We start from the raw sequence: 17461 nt of genomic DNA, 5'->3' as shown, positions 1-17461 counted from the left end.
AATCTCACAAAACAAACTGATGGTTTTTGGGGGGAGGGATGTTGGGGGGGGTGGGGTTATGGACATTGGGAAGGGTATGTGCTATGGTTGAGTGCTGTGATGTGTGTAAACCTGGCGATTCACAGACTTGTACCCCTGGGGATAAAAATATATGTTTATAAAAAACAAAATAAAATAAATGCAAAAAAAAAAAAAAGAAACACTAAAATAAATTCTTCAGTGTGATTCAAGTGACATCAGAGAGTATTTCAAGTCCATATTAAAAAAAGTAATAAATGTTGTTTGGCACATGTGTTCATGTAGGTAATTATGGAGGATAGTATAAATGCATATTTTATCCTTTCTTCTCTTAACTCACTTTAAAAGATTGCACAGAACATTTTATATACGTCTGTTTGTATATAAATACACACACATATGCATACATATGCACATGTATATATACAATTGTATTGTCAGATATATAACATTTATGAATGTAATGTATTTGAATATAATAGCACAAAATATAGGTCAGGAACAAAACTATACTGCAGTGATATAATGTCACTTGATCAATCAAATTCACAGGAAGATGTGAAGATAAATGGGTAATAAGAAGGTTAAATAGCTTTGTGAATATTTACTTACCATCCTTACATCTCTCAGGTTATTTAAGAGACAAAATTACATAAAGTAATTATATAAAAATGTATCATTGTGTTTGTAACATTTACTGACATATATAAAAAATAATAACATATAGCAGGAGTTGGGGATAGACTAGAGTAAATAAGAGTAAAATTTTATATCTCACTGGAATTAGTTTAAATTGGAAATATATTCTGATAAGCTAAGATGTATATATTAAATTTTATAGCAATTACTTAAAAAATGCCCTCCAAAAATAGTTTATAAATAATTGCACAATTTAAAGTATGACAATAATGCGTATCCACTTGTTGCAAAATAAAATACGAAATGAGGAAAAGAGGATGAAAAACACTAAACCAAGCCTAGCAGACACATAGATTGAAATGGAGTCAACCTAAAAATTCATGATAGACATAAGAAATATTTATTATGAAATTATTTTCTTACATATCATGAATAAAGCAATAGTTGTCTTATATTACTTATAAAATTGATAGAACTCTGGCAAGATAAATTGAGATATAAAGAAAAGAAACAAAATAAATAATTAAAAATGAAAAAGATATATATTGTTATGGAGTCTAGAAATATAAAAAGTGAAGACAATATCATGAAAAATTTTATACAATATTTTGACAAATTAGGTGAAATGAGCAAGCTCCTTTAAAAAACCATTTATGATACCATTCAAAACAGAAAATCATCTGTCTATGTCTATTAAACAAACTGACTCTGCTATTAAAATCCTTTACCTCCAAGGAGAAGAACAAAAACAAAGCAAACTAATAAGCAAACAGACCAGTCTCTAATGGCTCAATGACGAACTTCTGCAGTTTTTAATCAAAGAATATACCAGTCTTTCATAACTTTTCCAAAGGACAGGAAAAGAAAAGAAGGCTTTTCACTCCATTTATGGAGCAATATGACTTTGAACCCAAAACCTAAGAAGGGCCAATCACCCAAGCAGAAAATCAATAAAGAAACCAGAGGATTGAATGACACATTGGACCAGATGGACCTCATAGATAAATACAGAATATTCCACCCTAAAACAACAGAATACTCCTTCTTCTCAAGTGCACATGGAACTTTCTCCAGAATAGACAATGCACTGGGTCACAAATCAGGGCTCAACTAATACCAAAAGACTGAGATTATTCCCTGCATATTCTCAGATGACAATACTTTGAAACTGGAACTCAACCACAAGAAAAAGTCTAGAAGGAATTCAAACACTTGGAGGCTAAAGACCATCCTACTCAAGAATGTTTGGATCAACCAGGAAATCAAAGAAGAACTTAAACAATTCATGGAAACCAATGAGAATGAAGGCACTTCCGTCCAAAACCTATGGGATACAAATGTGGTCCTAAGGGGGAAATACATAGCCATCCAAACCTCTCAAAAAAAAGAAAAGTTAAAAAATCCAGAATACACCAGCTCTATTTACACCTTAAAAAACTGGAGAATCAACAACAAATTAAGCCAACCCCACACACAAGAAGGGAGATAATCAAGATTAAAGCAGAGATCAATGAGTTAGAAACTAGAGATACAGTAGAACATATCAGTGAAACTAGAAGTTGGTATTTTGAAAGAATCAATAAGATCAATTAACCACTGGCCAATGAATCCAAAAGAGGACCCAAATTCATAAAATTATGAATGAAAAGGGAAAGATCACGTTAACACCAGGAAATAGAAACAACGATCAGAAATTATTATCAACAGCTATATGCCAATAAGTCAAGCAACCTAGACGAAATGGATGCATTCCTGGAAACCTATAAACATCTGAGACTGAATCAGGAAGAAATTGACAACCTGAATAGACCAATATCTAGTAACAAGATTGAAGCAGTGATCAAAAACTTCCCAAAAAACAAGAGCCCAGGACCTGATGGATTCCCTGGGGAATTCTACCAAACATTCAAAGAAGAAATAATACCTATTCTCCTGCAGCTGTTTCAAAAAATAGAAACAGAAGGAAAACTTCCAGACTCCTTCTATGAGGACAACTTGACCTTGATCCCCAAACCAGGCAAAGACCCCACCAAAAAGCAGAATTTCAGACCAATATCCCTGATGAATATGGATGCTAAGATTCTGGTTTCACAAAGTCTACCAAACATGTAAATAAAAGTTGATAACTCTTCTACTCAAACTACTCCAAAAAACAAGAAGAAAGAAAACCCAAATTAATTATTTGATGCTAGTATCACCCTAATGCCCCAAACAAAGACATCACAAAGAGAGAGAAATATAGACCAATATATCTGATGACCATAGATGCAAAAATTGTCAACAGCATACTATCAAACAGAATTGAACAAAAAATTTCCAAAAAAAAATCACTCAGCACGATCAAGTGGGATTTGTTCCTATGTTGGAATGTTGATTCAATATTCACAAATCAATCAACATGATATAACATATCAATAGGAGAAAAGATTAAAAAATGATCATTTCAATAGACTTGGAAAAAGCATTTGACAAAGTATAATGTTCCTTCATGATAAAAACCCTCAACAAAGCAGGTCTTATAGCTAACATTATACTCAATGGTGAAAAATTGAGAGTTTTTACTATTTGCAGATGACATGATATTATCTATAGAAAGACATGATATTATATATAGAAAACCTGAAAGTCTCCACCAAAAGACTATTAGGAAGTTATAAGTGAATTCACTAAAATCACAGGATACCAAATCAATGTACAGAAATATATTGCATTCCTATACACTAATAATGAATCAGTAGAAAGTGAAATTAAGAAAACAATTCCGTTTACAATTGCACCAAGAACAATAAAATATTTAGAATAAACTTAACCAAAGAGGAGAGACAACTGTACTCTGGAAACTATGAAACATTGATGAAAGAAATTCAAGATGTGGAATGGAAAGATGTTCCATGCTATGGATTAGAAGAAAAAATAATGTTAAAACATCTATACTGCCCAAAGCAATCTTCACATTTAATGTAATCTCTATCAAAATACCAACAGCATTTTTCACAGAACTAGAACAAACAATCCTAAAATTTGTATGGAATCACACAAGACCACAAATAGCAAAAAGAATCTTGAAAAATAAAAACAAAATGGGAGATATAACAACACTGACTTCAAGTTATGTTACAAAGCTGTAGTGATCAAACCAGTATGGTACTGGCACAAAAACAGACATGTTAATCAATAGAACAGAATAAAAAATTCAAAAATGAGCCCACAACCATACAGCAAATTTCTTGCTTTGACAAAGCAAGAAAGAATAACGAATGGAGGGAAAAAAAAAAAAGTTTCTTCAAGAAATGGTGTTGGAAAAACTGGACAGCCCCAAACAATCCAATAAAAATGGGCAGAAGACATAAACAGATATTTTTCCAAAGTACAGATACAGGTGGTCACCAGACATATGAAATATTTTCAGTATCACTCATCATCAGGGAAATGTAAATCAAAACTAAGATACGATATCACCTCACACCTGTAAGAATGGCTAAAATGGAAAATACAAGAAACAACAAGTGTTGACAGGGATGTGGAATGAAAGATACCCTCCTGCACTCTTGGCAATGCAAGCTGTAAAACCACTGTGGAAAAGAGTATGAAGGTTCTTTGAAAAATTAAACGTATAACTACTCTATGATCCAGCAATTTTACGGCCGGGTATTTACCAAATAATACTAAAACAGTAATTCAAAGGGATACATGTACCCCTGTGTCTATAGCGGTAATATTCCCAATATCCTAATTATACAAGCAGCTGAAGTGTACATTGATAAATTTATAAAGTAAACATGTTATATGTACATGCAATGCAATTATTCAGCCATGAAAAGAATGAAATCTTGTCATTCATAATAACATGGATGGAGCTGGAAAGTACAATGCTAAGCAAAATAAGTCAGTAAAAGAAAGATAAATACCACCATATTTCACTTGTATGTGGAATGTAAGAAACACTTGATCTTAGCCAAAAGGCCGAGAAGCGATGGAATGTAAGAAACAGAAGAAAAGAAGAAAGAGAGAGAAAAAACAACAAGAGACAGATTCTCAACTGTATAGAGCAAACTGATGGTTGCTGGAGGGGAGGTGGGTGGAGGGAAGGGTGAAATAAATGATGGGGATTAGAAAGTAAACTTACAGTGACAAGCCCTGAGTAATGTATACAATAATTGAATCACTATAGCATACACCTGAAAATAATATAACACTTCATGTTAATTACACTGGAATTAAAATAAAAAAACTCAACATTTTTAATTAAAATATGATTGCATTAGTTGATATTTAAACACATTTGCATTTTCTGGGTAAAGTCGGTTGATCATGTACTATATTACAGGATTTAATTGTTAATATATGTGTTAAAATATTAACATCCATACATAAGAGAAGTTTTAAAAATTTCCTTTTTTGTACATGTTCTTTTTTTTAAATTTTATTTAATTTTATTTATTTTCAGTGTTCCAGAATTCACTGTTCATGCACTACACCGAGTACTCCATGCAATATGTGCCCTCCATAATACCCACCACCAGGCTCACCAAATCCCCACTCCCATCCCTCCAAAAACCTCAGTTTGATTCTCAGAGTCCACAGTCTCTCATGGTTTGTGTCCCCCTCCAATTTTCCCCAATTCAATTCTCCTCTCCATCTCCCAATGCCCTCCATGTTATTCCTTAAGCTCCACAAGTAAGTGAAACCATATGACACTTGACTCTCTCTGCTTGACTTATTTCACTCAGCATAATCTCTTCAAGTCCCGTCTATGCTGATACCAAAGTTGGGCATTCATCCTTTCTGATGGAGGCATAATACTCGAATTGTATATATGGGCCATATCTTCTTTTTTTTTAAAGATTTTATTTATTTATTTACAGACAGAGATCACAAGTAGGCAGAGAGGTGGGGGGGAAGCAGAATACACCTGAGCAGAGAGCCCAATATGGAGCTCGATCCCAGGACCCTGAGATCATGACCTGAGCCGAACACTGAGCCACCCAGGCGCCCTGGGCCATATCTTCTTTATCCATTCATCTGTTGAAGGGCATCTTGGTTCTTTCCACAATTTAGTGACTGTGGCCATTGCTGCTATGAACATTGCAGTACAGATGACCCTTCTTTTCACTACATCTGCATCTTTGGGGGAAAACCCCAGTAGTGTAATTGCAGGGTGATAGAGAAGCTCTATTTTCAATTTCTTAAGGAATCTCTGCACTGTTTTCCAAAGTGGCTGCACTAACTTGCATTCCCACCAACAGTGTAAGAGGGTTCCCCTTTCTCCACATCCTCTCCAACACACGTTGTTTACTGTCTTGTTAATTTTGGCCATTCTATCTGGTGTAAGGTGGTATCTCAATGTGATTTTGATTTGAATCTTCCTGATTACTAAAGATGATGAACATTTTTTCATATGTCTGTTACCCATTTGTATGTCTTCTTTGGAGAAGTGTCTGTTCATGTCTTCTTCTCAATTTTTGACATGATTATTTGTTTTGTGTGTGTTGAGTTTGAGGAGTTATTTATAGATCTTGGATATCAGCCCTTTGTCTCTAGTGTCATTTATGAATATCTTCTCCCATTCCATGGGTTGTCTCTTTGCTTTGTTGACTGTTTCCTTTGTGTGCAGAAGCTTTTGATCTTGATGAAGTCCCCAAAGTTGATTTTTGCTTTTGTTTCCTTTGCCTTTGGAGACATGTCCTGAAAGAAGTTGCTGTGGCCATGTTGAAGAGGTTACTGCCATTGTTCTCCTCTAGGATTTTGATGTATTCCTGCCTCACCTTGAGGTCTTTCATTCATTTCAAGTTTATCTTTGTGAAAGGTATAAGAGGATGGTCAAGTTTCATTCTTCTATATATAGCTGTCCAATTTTCCCAGTACCATCTATTGAAGAGACTGTCTGTTTTCCACAGGATATTTTTCCCTGCTTTGTCAAAGATTATTTGACCATAGAGTTGTGGGTCCATATCTGGGCTCTCTACTCTGTTCCACTGGTCTATGTGTCTGTTTTTATTCCAGTACCATGCTGCCTTGGTGATCATAGCTTTTTCATAAAGCTTGAAATCAAGCAACATGATGCCCCCAGTTTTGTTTTTCTTTTTCAATGTTTCCTTAGCAATTTGGGGTCTCTTCTGATTCCATACAAATTTTAGGATTGTTTGTTCCAGCTTTTTGAAAAATGCCAGTGGAATTTTATATCAGGATGGCATTGAAAGTATAGATTGCTCTAGGCAGTACAGACATTTTAACAATGTTTTTTCTTCTGATCCATCAGCATGGAATGTCTTTCCATCTTTTTGTGTCCTCTTCATTTTTATTTTCATAAGTGTTCTGTAGTTCCTCGAGTACAGATCCTTTATTCCTTTGGTTAGGTTTATTCCCAGGGATCTCATGGTTCTTGGTGTTATAGTAAATGGAATCAATTCTCTCATTTCCCTTTCTATATTTTCATTGTCAGTGTATAAGAAAGCAACTGATTTCTGTGCATTGATTTTGTAACCTGGCACATTACTGAATTGCTGTATGAGTTCTGGTAGTTTGGGGGTGGAGTCTTTTGGGTTTTCCATGTAAAGTATCATGTCATCTGCAAAGAGAGAGAGTTTGACTTCTTCATTGCCAATTTGAATACATTTTATTTCTTTCTGTTTTCTGATGGCTGTTGCTAGGACTTCTATTACTATTTTAACAACAGTGGTGAGAGTGGGTATCTTTTGTGTTCCTGACCTCAAAGGGAAGGCTGTCAGCTTTTCTCCATTGAGAATGATATTCACTATGGGTTTTTCATAGATCGATTTTATGAAGTTGAGGAATGTTCCTTCTAACCATAAAATTTGAAGAGTTTTAATCTGTCAGGAATGATGGTGTATTTTGTCAAATGCTTTTTCTGCATCAATTGAGAGGACCAAATGGTTCCTCTCTCTTCTCTTATTGAATTGTTCTATCACATCAATTGATTTGTGAATGTTGAACCACCCTTGCATCCCATGGGTAAATCCCACCTGGTCTTGGAGGATAATCTTTTTAATGTACTGTTGTATCCTATGAACGAGGATCTTGTTGAGAATCTTAGCATCCATATTCATCAGGGATATTGGTCTGAAATTCTGCTTTTTGGTGGGGTCTTTGCCTGGTTTGGGGATCAAGGTCATGTTGTCCTCATAGAAAGAGTCTGGAAGTTTTCCTTCTGTTTCTATTTTTTGAAACAGCTGCAGGAGAATAGGTATTATTTCTTCTTTGAATGTTTGGCAGAATTCCCCAGGGAATCCATCAGGTCCTGGGCTCTTGATTTTTGAGAAGTTTTTGATCACTGCTTCAATCTTGTTACTAGATATTGGTCTATTCAGGTTGTCAATTTCTTCCTGATTCAGTCTCAGATGTTTATAGGTTTCCAGGAATGCATCCATTTCGTCTAGGTTGCTTGACTTATTGGCATATAGCTGTTGATAATAATTTCTGATCGTTGTTTCTATTTCCTGGTGTTAACGTGATCTCTCCCTTTTCATTCATAATTTTATGAATTTGGGTCCTCTCTCTTTTCTTTTGGATTAGTTTGGTCAGTGGTTAATTGATCTTAGTGATTCTTTCAAAATACCAACTTCTAGTTTCACTGATGTGTTCTATTGTTTCTCTAGTTTATAATGCATTGATCTCTGCTCTAATCTTGATTATCTCTCTTCTTGTGTGTGGGGTTAGCTTAATTTGTTGTTGATTCTCCAGTTCTTTAAGGTGTACAGAGAGCTGGTGTATTCTGGGTTTTTCTTTTCTTTCTTTCTTTCTTTCTTTTCTTTTCTTTTTTTTTTTCTTTTTTTTTTTTTTTTTTTTTTGAGAGGTTTGGATGGCTATGTATTTCTCCTTTAGGACCACCTTTGCTGTATCCCATAGGTTTTAGAGTGATATGTCTTCTTTCTCATTGGTTTCCATGAATTGTTTAAGTTCTTCTTTGATTTTCTGGCTGACCCAAACATTCGGAACAGGGTGGTCTTTAGCTTCCAAGTGTTTGAATTCCTTCTAGACTTTTTCTTGTGGTTGAGTTCCAGTTTCAAAGCATTGTCATCTGAGAATATGCAGGGAATAATCTCAGTCTTTTGATATGGGTAGAGCCCTGATTTGTGACCCAGTATGTTTTCTATTCTGGAGAAAGCTCCATGTGAAGTGGAAGAATTAGTATTCTTTTTTTTTTTTTTTAAGATGGAATGTTCTGTTTGTATCTATGAGGTCCATCTGGTCCAAAGTGTCATTGAAAGCTCTTGTTTCTTTATTGATCTTCTGCTTGGATGATCTGTCTAATACTGAGAATGATGTGTTAGGATCCCCTACAATTAATGCATTCATATCAATATGACTATTTTGATTGACAGTTGGGTCATGTAGTTGACTGCTCCCATGTTGGGGGCATAAATATTTAAAATTGTTAGATCTTCTTGGAGCATAGACCCTTTAATAACCTATTAAACTATTAATAAAATACTTTTAATAGACTAATTAATAGACTAATAGTCTATTAAACTATTAATAAAAAATCATTATCTCTGACTACAGTCTTTAGTTTAAAATCTAATTTATTGGACATGAGAATCACTGCTCCAGCTTTCTTTTGAGGCCCGTTGGCATGAAAGATGGTTCTCCATCCCTTTACTTTGAGTCTTGATGTATCTTTAGGTTCCAAATGTGTCTCTTGTAGACAGCATATGGAGGGATCCTGTCGTTTTATCCAGTCTGCAACCTGGTGCCATTTTATGGGAGCATTGAGGTTGTTCACATTGAGAGTGATTATTGAAAGGTAAGTTTTTATTGACATCATGTTGCCTATTAAGTCCTTGTTTCTATAGACTGTCTCTGTAAGTTTCTGTTCTATATCACTATTGGGTTCTTTGTTCTTTTATATAATCCCCCTTAATGTTTCTTTGTAGTGCCAACTTGATAGCCTTGGAAGCTCTTTATCTCTCCAACGATTTTGTATCTCTTTTAAAACTTGCCAGTCTTGGAAGCTCTTTATCTCTCTATCAATTTTGAAGGTCAGCCTTGCTGGATAAAGTATTCTTGGCTGCATGTTCTTCTAATTTAGTGCCCTGAATATGTCTTTCCAGCTTTTCTGAGTTGCCTGGTTCTGTGGCAGGTCTAAAGTTATTCTGATGGACCTTCTTCTGTATGTAAGAAAACTCTTCCCCCTAGCTCCCCTTAGGATCTCTTGTCTAAAATTATGATTTGTGAATTTCACAATCAAGTGCCTGGAGGTCTTTCTAGATTTGTTGAACTTGGTGGGTGTAATTTCAACCTCTAGGACATGAACACTCGTTCCATTCCCCAGATTGGGGAAATTTTCATCCAGAAATTGTCAACTATATCTTCTAGTATTCTCTCTTTCTCCACCCCTTCAGGGATCCAAATAATTCTAACATTGGAATGTTTCATGGCATCATTTATTTTCTTAATTCTGTTTCCATGGCTTCTAAGCTGTTTGTTCCAGGCCTCCTCCTGATCCTTTTTCTCTATCAATTTGTCCTCTAAATCACTGATTCTATCTTCTGCCTCAGTTACCCTAGTTTTAGAGTATTTAGATTAGATTGGATCTCACTGATAGCATTTTTAACTTCTTCCAGGTTGGCTTTCACTTCCACCCTTAGAGATTCTATGTTGTCACTAATGATTTTCTCTAACCTAGCCATTGCCTGGATAATTGTTACCCTGATTTCCATTTCTGACATACTGTTTATGGCCATATCCAATAGTTCTGATGGAGAGGGCACAGTCTCTGAATTTTTCCTCTGTTGGGTGTTCCTCCTCCTTGTCATTTTGGAAAGCGGTGGTTGAGGGGATGTATAGCTGAATATATCAAGCACAATCCAGGCAAGTTTCATTGTGGAAAGTCAGAGCAATTGGAAGGCACCACCATAAAGAAATAAAAAAAGAAAAGAGAGAGAGAGAGAGAGAGAGAGAGAAAGTGAAACCATAGGCAAAATGAGCTCCAAAAGTAAGATTTATGAGGTATATAAACAAAAATGAAAAAAAGACTGACAAAAGTAAATGATATGAAAAAAAAAGAAGAAATGAGCAAAAATGAACTGCAAGAATGAGATTTATATAATACCAGAACAAAAACAAATACACAGAAACACTGACAGAAGAATAAGATGGGAGGGTGGTTATAAATCCTCAGTGTGGGTGGAGGAAGGTTATTTCACTTCTTCCTTGGTGTATCTTGATTTCTTTGTTAAAGGACTCAACTTTCCAGAGATAAAGGGAAATTAAAACTAGTTGATATATAGGGGTAGTATTGAATAGGGAAAAAGGATTACCTCGAAGCTTATATCTGTATGTGTATTAATAAAAAAATAAAAAGCCACAGGTATATGTATTATTAAATGTTAAACTTAAAAATTTATCATAGAATACGTTGTATTAAACGTCTAGTTAAAATGGTAAGTAGGTTAAAAAAAATTAAAATAACGGGGCTCCCGGGTGGCTCAGTGGGTTAAGCCTGTGCCTTCAGCTCGGGTCATGATCTCAGGGTCTTGGGATCAAGCCTCGAATAGGGTTCTCTGCTCAGTGGGGAGCCTGCTTCCTTCTCTCTCTCCTCCTGCCTCTCTGCCTACTCTGATCTCTTTCTCTGTCAAATAAATAAATAAAATCTTTTAAAAAATTAAAAGAACAAGAATCGTGTGAAGGAATTTAAAAAAAAGTTGTATCTATGAAATATACAGGTTTAGGGCAATACTGGGAGCTTAATATATTGTTTTCCCCTGACATTCGGGTTTTATAGTTTCATGGGGCCCCTGTGGTGGTTGTCCTTCTGTTCTTTTGGCTTGCCTTTTGGGAGAGGGGCCTGCTGCGTTGTTCTCCTGTCAGTCTTGCTTGGGTTGAGTTGCAATCTCGCTTGAGTTGAGTTGCCCTGCAGGTTATTAAGGGCTGTGCTCTGTGGAAACCAGTTTTTCAGGATTTTGTTCTCTGGAGGTTTTTGTTCTTTGGAAGCTTTTTGTGTCTTTTCAGAGGGTCAGAGCAAGGACCCAGACCTCTGGCTCAGAGAGAAGCCTCAGACTGTTCCCCTCAGACTGTGTCCAGAACACACAGACTCCTCCTCTTCAAACTCCACTGAACAGTGCAACCTCCCACAGGCAGTGTTCTCCTTTATCCACTGCTGTCCCAGTGGTCACCCAAGGTCCCCTGATTGTCTCTGCACACCCATGCCACTAAAACAACGAGTGATATTGGTCAAGGGGGCCTGTTTCTGGTGGCTGCTTTTGCTGGGACTGCTGTCTGGAGTCCAGGTCCATGTCAGATGAGCTCAGACCTAGTGGTCACACAGGTCACAGAAGGCTGTCACAGCCAAAGGATTCTGACCAGAGATCACACTGGGTTCTTTCAGGTGCAGTCTGGGAACACTCAGGCCCCTTGGCTGATTGCAGATGACTGTGGTCCTAGAGACCACCATTGAGTGCCCACACCAGGCTCTCTCAGTCGTGGGCGGGAGTGCACCCAGCCAAGCAGTGGTGCAAGCAGCAGAAAGCTGCAAGCTCAGGTACCACGGACTGGAGGCTCTACTGGACTCTCTCTTGCATGGGTGGTTGCTGGCAGTGACCTTCCTGGGTCCGTGGGCTTATGCCCGTGCCCATGACTGCCCAATTCCACTAGTTGCCCCTTAAGATCTTTTGCTCTTTTTGAGTGCTTTTAACCAGACTCCAAGTTAATGCTCGTCCCCAATCACAGGGCACTCTCATATTGGTGTGTTACTTTCCAATGGGTCATTTCTGGTGGCTCCCTCCCCTTTCTGTTCATTCTCTAATATCAGTCTGAGCATTTCCACTCTGTTTTACCTCTCCACTATTGTCTTCTGCCCCTGTAGAGATCCAGAAGTGTATAATGTTACATCTCAGGCTGATTTCCTGGGTGTTCAGAGTGTTCTGGTAGATATTTAGCTCATTTTAGGGGACCAGTTGAAAGAGGGTCTCCTACTTTTCCACCATCTTGTTTCTCCTCTTATGCTTCTGTTTCTTTCTTTCTTTCTTTCTTTCTTTATTTCTTTATTTTATTTTATTTTATTTTTTGGACAGAGAGATCACAAGTAGGCAGAAAGGCAAGCAGAGAGAAAAGGGGAAACAGGCTCCCCACTGAGCATAGAGCCCGATGCTGGGCTCGATCCCAGAACCCTGGGATCATGACCCGAGTAGAAGGCAGAGGCTTTAATCCACTGAGCCACCCAGGAACCCCGCTTCTGTTTCTTAATATAGGTGTTGGTGATATGCTTGTTTTTAAGGTTCTAAAAATTCATTGAGCTCTACTGTTATGTTATATGCACTTTGCATGTTTGTCTTTATATTTTTTAAAGGAATTTCTAAAAAAGATTTTATTTATTTATTTGACAGAAAGAGAGAGATCACAAGTAGGTAGAGAGGCAGGCAGAGAGAGAGGGGAAGCAGGCTCCCCTCTGAGCAGAGAGCCCGATGTGGGGTTTGATCCCAGGAGCCTGAGATCAAGACCTGAGTTGAAGGCAGAGGCTTAACCCACTAGGCCACCCAGGCACTATTGCATGTTTGTCTTAAAAAAAAAAAAAAAGGAACAAAACATTGTTTAATTGTTCAATGAGGCCCCTCTGAAGAAGTTACACTTAAGGTAAGATGAGAAAGGTGATTATGACTTTTTTTTTTTTTTCAGAAGAAATGAGTGCAGAGGCAACACCATGCATGAAATCCTTGAGGTAGAAAAAGTTTGACATTTTGGAGGAAATGAAAAGAGACCAGTGTGGCAGGAATGTCAAAATTGAAAGTGAGAATGGCATTAAATAAGGCTTGTGTACACCCCTGAAGACCATGTTAAGGATTATGAACTTTGTCCCAAGAACAATGAGAAGTTATAAGAGAATTTTAATAAGTGATATAACATGCTTCAATTTACTGCTATTTTTAAGCTTTTGCATGCTGTGAGAATAGTGTATTGGAGTGTAGCAAAACTGAGGATTAGGAAACACTTTGTGAGTCTACTTAAGAAACAGGAATGAGGGGCACCTGGGTGGCTCAGTGGGTTAAAGGCTCTGCCTTTGGCTCAGGTCATGATCCCAGCGTCCTGAGATCGAGCCCCGCATTGGGCTTTCTGCTCAGTGGGAAGCCTGCTTTCCCTTCCTCTCTCTCTGCCTGCCTCTCTGCCTTCTTGTGATCTCTGTTTGTCAAATAAATAAATAAAAATCTTTAAAACAAAAAAGAAACAAGAATGACTTGTATCAGATTTGGGACACTGAAACTCAAAATAAATGGACATATTTAAGAAAAACTGTACAGGTAGAATTTGTAGGAGTTGATGGAGACATTACAGGAAATAATAGGGAGATATTTATAATTTAAATATCATATAATTAGGTTTACATTAATTTCAGATACATATACTTAATTTTTAATTATTGAGAAAACTCATAATTTTGACTGTTTTAAATTTTTTAAATATACAGTTCAGCAGATCTCATATTTTAGTGCAATAGATCTACAGAAACTTTTCATCTTATATCTATTGTATAATATCTAATTTTATGTTATATACCACATTTTGCCTATCCATTTATTCATTGGTGGGCATTTATGTTGCTTAAATTCAAATATTTTAAGTTTGAGAATGCTTTCAGCCTTTCCAATGGAAATATCAAGAAGACACCTGTAAGGGCACCTGGGTGGCTCAGTTGGTTAAGCATCTAACTCTTGATTTCAGCTCAGGCCATGATCTCAGATTCACGAGATCAAGCCCTGCATTAGGCTCTACTTTCAGTGTAGAGTCTGCTTAAAATTCTAGCCCATTCTTTTTGCTAGTCCCCCCACTCATACATGCTCTCTTTTGCACTTTCTTTCTTAAAAAATTTTTTAAAAAACCCTGTATATTGGAGGGTAGCGTTTATCTTCAGACTTCATTTCACAATTGACTTTCATTCATTAGCTACATTCACACAAACTAACTTCTTCCAAAAATAATCATACAGGTGAACGTGACATGTATAGTTTACTTTTATAGAAGTAAGTCTTGTTAAAGTGACAGTCTATGATAGTTGGAACTTACTGGGTTTTGTTTCTTTGATTGTAAACATCTTGACTGCAATAGTCATTTAAGCTTTATATGTTTCTTGGAGGAGTTCTCAAACTTGAGATTTTATGAATGACCCGAAGAGGATTAATTAGGAATGAATTAACCTACAAGATGATATAGAAAAATGATATAAAAGCTCAGAATGATATATAACAGTTAACAGATACCTCATATATAACAATTGTGTGTATATCTATGTGTGTTTGTGTCTGTGTATAAAACCATTATATATCATATATACCTATATACATAAGCATTCATATATATGTATATTATAATTTAGGTTATAAAGAATGTGAAATTTATATAAATTGTACAGAAAAACATAACAAATAATGTTACATATAAAAATTTCATTACTCAGTTGCCTGGGTGGCCCAGCTGAGCATCTGACTCTTGATTTTGGCTCAAGTCATGCTCTCAGGATAATCAGATTGAGCACCACATCAGACTACACACTTAGTGGGGAGTCTGCTTCTATCTCTCTCCCTCTCACTTTGCTCCTTCTCTCACTTGTACTCATTCTAGCTCTTGAAAATAAATAAATAAATATTTAAACAATAATAAATAAATACATAAGCATTTCACTACAAGAGTGGGTGGAAATGTGACAAAATAATTCAATGCATAAAGAAACAAAATCTAGAGAAGGAATCATAACAACACATTTGAAGAGGAGAGAAAAGACAGAGCCACAATAAAAAAAGGCAATTAAGTGTGAAGGAAAATATTTTTCTAGGTCAGGAATATTAGAAGATGCTTAATGAATGAAGTAAACTACAAGAGTTCTTTGATTAACAGCAGGGTGACTCATTAGTTAGCTTCTTTTTTTTTTTTTTTAAGTAGTCTCTTCCTCCAGTGTGGAGACCAGTGTGAGCTAGAACTCATGACCCTGAGATCAAGACCTGAGCTGAGATCAAGTTGAATGCTTAACTGAGTGAGCCACACAGGCACCTCATTAGTTAACTTTTATTTAAATACATGAAAGAAGCTTTCCTTGAATTTGTAACTGATATTTTTAAGTCTAAATCAATGCATAACCATCAAGAGGAAATGGGTTCTAAACTGAATCTGAGCTAAGTGAAAATTGAGGCTTAGAAATTCTTTTACACAGCGAGGTTCTCCAATAGGGTCAACAGAATTTTCAAACATTTTTAGCCAAGTGGGCTGAAGAACCAAAAGAAATGTCTTTTTTATTTGTTGTTGCTGTTTTTCTGTCACTGGGGGAGAGTGTAACTTGAATACAAAACTGTTTATTAAAGATGACTGGATCATGTTGGATGCAGGCTTTCAGAGGAATCTTAAAGTCCAAAGACTGATATCAGGGAGGGGAGAGGATGCAGTGTAGTAGGAGGACCCAAGGCTTGCTTCCTGCTATGAGCACAATTAGATAACTATCAAATCATTCTATAAGCCCCAGAAATCAACCTGAAGACCAGCAGAACATTCTCCACAAATAAATGTAGAGAAGAGGCCAAATCAAAGAGGTTAGGAAGAACAGAGATGTGGTTTAGGGGAGAAATGGATTTTGGTTGCTGTGGATGGGAGGGAACCATGGTTGTGAAGAAGGGTGAGAGAGACAGGAACACTTGGGGGAATGCACATGAAAAGCCAACATCCAAAAACCAGCATCCAAAGCCAACAGCTTGGAAAATGAGAGAGTCTGAATTTCCTGAGTTCTTGAAACCAGTGAGGCTTAAAGCCTAGAGTTTCAAAGGTCAGTGGGATTAGCTGGGATTGAGCCCAGAGGGCACTGCCTGCATGTGGAGAGAACGCAGGCAAACAACCTGGATATATACAGCATGGACAATGCAATCTGAATAGTGCCTGGGGTACATAGTGGGGAAATTTTTAACTCTTTTTGGATCATATCCCCAAGAGGCAGCATTCATAGAAAGAATGCTGGAAATGGAGATGGCTGGCACTCTTTCCTTTCCCTGCCCTTCTGCATAAACATAGAGCCACCTATGGGAACCAGCACAGTGTAGACATGGGCTGCCTAACTTGTTTACATTAACCCCCACTCCCTATGCACCTAGTCACATTTGTTCATTTCCAGCATAGTAAACATCATCCCCCAGAGGACCAGCAGGAACACTTGATAGCAGCACAACTCCTGACCATCGTAACCTTGGTTCCAGAGGTGGTGGTGACAGTTCTCATTTCACAAGCTGACCAGAGCACACCTAGTTAAAACATCATTCAGGCCAGGGACCAAACATTTCCCACAACAGGCAAAGAGCACCTCTCAAGATGACCGGCCTGAAGTATAGAGCAGTCAGAACACAATAGCAGAGCACACAAAGCACATGAAAGAGACATCCCTGAAGTTCTATGCCCTGGGATCTACATAACCTCTTCTTCATAAAGCCATTACTTTCAGTATCAGGATATATAACTGGCTTTTATAATGCAGAGAAGAAAGCACAGGCATAGAAAAAAATACCAAATAGAAGAACAAGATAAGGTCAGGGCCAGAGATTTAAGCTAAACAGAGATAAGGAACATGTCTGAAGAGAATTTAAAGCAGTGATCTTAAGGATACTGATCAGACATGAGAAAAGAATGGAAGGTATCAGGGAGATAAAAGGGGTTTAAAAAGAATCAATCAGAAATGAAGGGTGCAATAAACAAGATTGCAAACATACTTGATGCAATGTACAAAAAACTGAAAGAAGCAGAAGTCATTAAAGACCTAGAAGACAGAGTAATGGCAATTAATCAAGCTGAACAAAACAGAAAAAAAAATTATGTAAAACAA

Source organism: Enhydra lutris, unplaced genomic scaffold (genome assembly GCF_002288905.1).
Source record: "Enhydra lutris kenyoni isolate GAN:26980312 unplaced genomic scaffold, ASM228890v2 scaffoldscaffold67, whole genome shotgun sequence".
NCBI classification, from domain to species: Eukaryota; Metazoa; Chordata; class Mammalia; order Carnivora; family Mustelidae; genus Enhydra; species Enhydra lutris.
This window is presented reverse-complemented; position numbering follows the sequence as displayed.